General features: G+C 35.1%; 1 pseudogene; it reads right to left on the bottom strand.

Moving 5' to 3' along the window:
* Positions 1 to 3,360: 3,360 nt before the first annotated feature.
* Positions 3,361 to 3,903, bottom strand: LOC138998789 (protein SPO16 homolog pseudogene; annotated as a pseudogene).
* Positions 3,904 to 4,345: the final 442 nt, after the last annotated feature.

Raw genomic sequence — 4,345 nt, 5'->3', positions numbered from 1 at the left:
AATATAAGATCAAACCAGCCACATTCCCGTAAGCCCAAACCTAATCTAGTGCAAAGATCTCACTCTGTTCAATGCTATGAAGGCTGAGGGAGAGGTGAGAAAGCTGCAGAAGAATAATTTGAAGATAGGAGAGGTTGATTGATGAGTTTTAGGGAAAGAAGCCATCTCTATAACATAAAAGTACAAGGTGAAGCAGCAGGTGCTGATATAGAAGGTGTAGCAAGTTATACAAAAGATCTAGCTAAGATCATTAATAAATGTGGCTAATTAAACAACAGACTTTCAATGTAGATGAAACAGCCTTATATTGAAAGAAGCTGTCATGTAGGACTTTCAGAGCTAGAGAAGAGAAGTTAATGACTGGTTCAAAAGTTTCAAGGACAAGCTGACTCCCTTTTAGGGGTAATGCAACTGATGACTTTAAAATAAAGCCAGTGTAAGTGAAACAAGCCAGTCAATGAAGGAAAAATACCACATGATCTCACTCATTCATGGATAATAAAGACCATTACAAACTTTTGAACAATAATAGATACAGAGGCAGAGCTGCCTCAAACTGATTGTAAAACTGCAGTGGGAAGGCCAGGGAGGGTTAGGGGGGAAGAGAGGGGGGATTAAGAGATCAACCGAAGGACTTGTATGCACCCATATAACCATAACTAATGGACATAAGACACTGGGGGGTAAGGGAGGGCAGGGGCTTGTCAAGTGCGGGGAGGAAAAAAGGACACTTATGTAATACCCTTTGTAATACTTTAAGCGAAAAAAATAAAATAAAATAAAAAATAAAAAATAAAAATAAAAAATAAAGCCAATGTTCACTTACCATGACAAAAATTGTAGAGCCCTTAAGAATTATGCTAAATCTATGCTGCCTGTGCTCTGTAAATGGAACAAAGTCTGAATGAAAGCCCATCTCTTTGCAGCCTGGTTTACTGAATGTTTTTAATTAAACTTACTGAGGGGGACATTGGTTAATAATATTACATAGAATTCCAGTGTATAATTCTACATCATCTGTATATTACATTGTGTTCCCACTACTCCGAGTCAATTCTCCTTCCATCGTCACATATTTGACTCTCTTTAGCCTTTACTATCCTCACCCCGCCCTTCCCTCTGGTAACCACCATACTGTTGTCTGTGTCTATGAGTTTTTGTGTCTTTTTCTTATTTGTCTGTTGTTTCCTTCAGTTTTATATCCCACGTGAGTAAAATCATATGATTCTTAATTTTTCTGACTTATTTTGCTTAGCTTAATATTCTAAAATCCATCCTCATTGTTTCAAATGGTAGTATTTCATTTTTTCTTCTAGATGAGTAATATTTCATTGTATATATGTACCGCATCTTTATGCAATCATCTAGTGAAGGATACTTCGGTTGTTTCCATGTCTTGGCCATTGTGAATAAGGCTACAATGAACAGAGGGGTGCATGTATTTTTGCAAATCAATGTTTTCAACTTTTTCAGGTAGGTACCCAGAAGAGAGGATGCTGGGTCAATGCTCACTGTCACCACTCTTATTCAACATGGCACTGGAAGTCCTAGCCAAAACAATCAGGGAAGCGGAAAGAAATAAAAGGCATCCAAACTGGGAATGAGGAAGACATGACTCTTTATATAGAAAATCCTAAGGACTCCACACACACAAACACAAAAATTTAGAAACAATAAACAAATACAATAAAGTTGCAAGATATAAAATCAATGTATAAAATTCACTGTATTCCTATACACTAACAATGAAATTTCAGGAAAAGAACTTGAAAAAAACAATTCCTTTAGCAATTGTAACAGAAAGAATAAAATACCTAGGATTAAGCTTAACAAAGGATGTGAAGGATTTATATATTGAAAACTATAAATCATTATTAAGAGAGATTAAAAAGACAATAAAATGTAAAGATCTTTTGTGTTCATGAATTGGAAGAATCAACATAGTTAAAATGGCCATATATCCCAAAGCCATGTACAGTTTTAATGCAATCCCCATCAAAATCCAAGTGACATTTTTTAAAGAAATAGAACAAATAATCATCAGATTCATGAGACCACAAAAGGCCTCAAATAGCCCAAGCAATCTTAAGAAAAAAGAACAAAGCCAGAGGTATCACACTCCCTGACTTCAAATTATACTACCAAGTGATAATAATAAAACAGCATGGTATTGGCAAAAAACAGACACGGAACAATGGAACAGAATTGAGAGCCCAGAAATAAACCCACATTTTTATCAGCAAATAATTTTTTTATAAAGAAGCCAAACAAAAACATACAATGGAAAAAAGAAAGTCTGTTCAATAAATGGTGCTGAGAAAATTGTACAGCCACATGCAAAAAAATAAACTAGACTACTGCTTGTCCCCACATACAGAAATTAACTCAGAATTAATTAAATACTTAATATAAAACCCAAAACAATAAATTACATAAAATAAACTATAGGCACTAAGCCTATGGATCTTGGTCTAAGAGAAGATTGTATGGGTTTACTGAACATTTTAAGCCCACCAATGAAACCTATTGCCCAGAAAAAATATTCCTTTCAAAATACTAGTGCTCATTGACAATGCACCTGGACACCCAACAACACTGATGGAGTTTTACAATGAGATTAATATTGTTTTCATGCCTACAAACACAACATCCATTCTGCAGCCCATATTTCAAAGAATAATTTCAAATTTCTAGTCCTATAGTGATTCCTCTGATGGAACTGAGCAAAGTAAATTGAAAAACTGCTAGAAAGGATTTACAATTCTAGATACCATTAAGAGCATTTGTGATTTATTAGAAAATGTCACAATATTAAGCTTAACAGGAATTTGAGAAGTTGATTCCAACATTCATGGATGACTTTGAGGGTTTCAAGACTTCACTGGAGAAAGTAACTGCAGATGTGGAGGAAACAGCAAGTAAAATTAGAAGTAGAGCCTGAAGATGTGATTGAACTGTTGCTATTTTACAATAAAACTTCAACAATGAGCAGTTACTTCTTATGGATGAACAAAGAAAAGTGCTTTCTTAAGATGATATCTACTCTTGCTGAAGATGCTGTGAAGGTTATTGAAATGGCAATAAAAGATTTAAAATATTACATGAACTTAGATGATAAAGCAGTGTCAGAATTTGAGAAGATTGACTCTAATTTTGAAAGTTCTACTATGATCAAAATACTATCAAATAGCATAAAATACTATAGAGATGTTGTCTGTGAAAGGAACAGTCAATTGATGCTGCAAACTGCATTGTTGTCTTATTTTTTTATTTATTTATTTTTTATATATATATTTGAACATTATAATTCAACAAGTCTAATTTTAGTAATCTTCCAAAAGAACATTTATAATTGATACTCTAATTTGGGTTAAATGAGTCACTGAGATTTATCTGTTGAAGTGTTTTCCAAACAGGACTTTGCTCAATGATGTAAGCTTTAGTTGTTATCATTCTGTAGCAGATGCTATCTATGTACGGTTTGGAGGTGATCTTAGCTATAGTGCACATAAGATCAATAGCATTTACTCTGTTGTGTACTGATAGTATCCGTAAGTTACTACCCAGGAATCTCTGCTGAATCCTGAACATCAGTTTCCATTCCTCGAGTCCATGGAGGGCAGCAGACAGAACCAAAAAACTATTTTGGTGAATGTTAATAAACTTCTCAATTTTGGCTAGAAATATTTCTTTAGCTGACATAAAGCATTCTTTAGCATCCATCAATAAAAATGCAACTCCAGTACGAGAAAATATAATTGATCCATTTTCCACTGAAGCTGAATACCAAACCTTGTGACTTCGGTTTTCCAGGGCAGTTGCAATTTCACAACTCTTAAGAGATGAACTAATAATAATGGTGGTTGTCCACTTTATATTTTCTTTTTCAGCACTTTCAGCCATCTGTCTTTGGTTCAATCCGTTTTCTAATGATACCACAAACAGACTGGTAGGTCCTTGAAGCCAGCTCGCTACTCTCAAGCTTCCAGAACCTTCTGTTGGAGCAAGAAGCGCTGCTGGCGGAGCAGAGAGGCCCGAGAGCCTCTCTAGCCCACCGTGTGCCTTCTCCACTCTTTTCGCATTGTTGTCTTACTTTAAGAAATTGTCACAGCCACCCCAACCTTCAGCAACCACCACCCTAATCAATCAGCAACCATCAACACTGAAGCAAAACCCTCCATCAGTTCAAAGGATTGTGACTTCCTGAAGGCTCAGATGATAGTATTTTTGAGCAGTAAAGTCTATTTAATTAAGGTACATGCATTGGTTTTTTTTAGACATAATGCTATAGGCAATTAATAGACTAAAGTTTAGTATAAACATAACTTTTATATGCATTGGGAAA

Source organism: Myotis yumanensis, unplaced genomic scaffold (genome assembly GCF_028538775.1).
Source record: "Myotis yumanensis isolate MYYU_CA2020_CCGP unplaced genomic scaffold, mMyoYum1.0.hap1 SCAF_21, whole genome shotgun sequence".
NCBI lineage: Eukaryota > Metazoa > Chordata > Mammalia > Chiroptera > Vespertilionidae > Myotis > Myotis yumanensis.
This window is presented reverse-complemented; position numbering and strand designations above follow the sequence as displayed.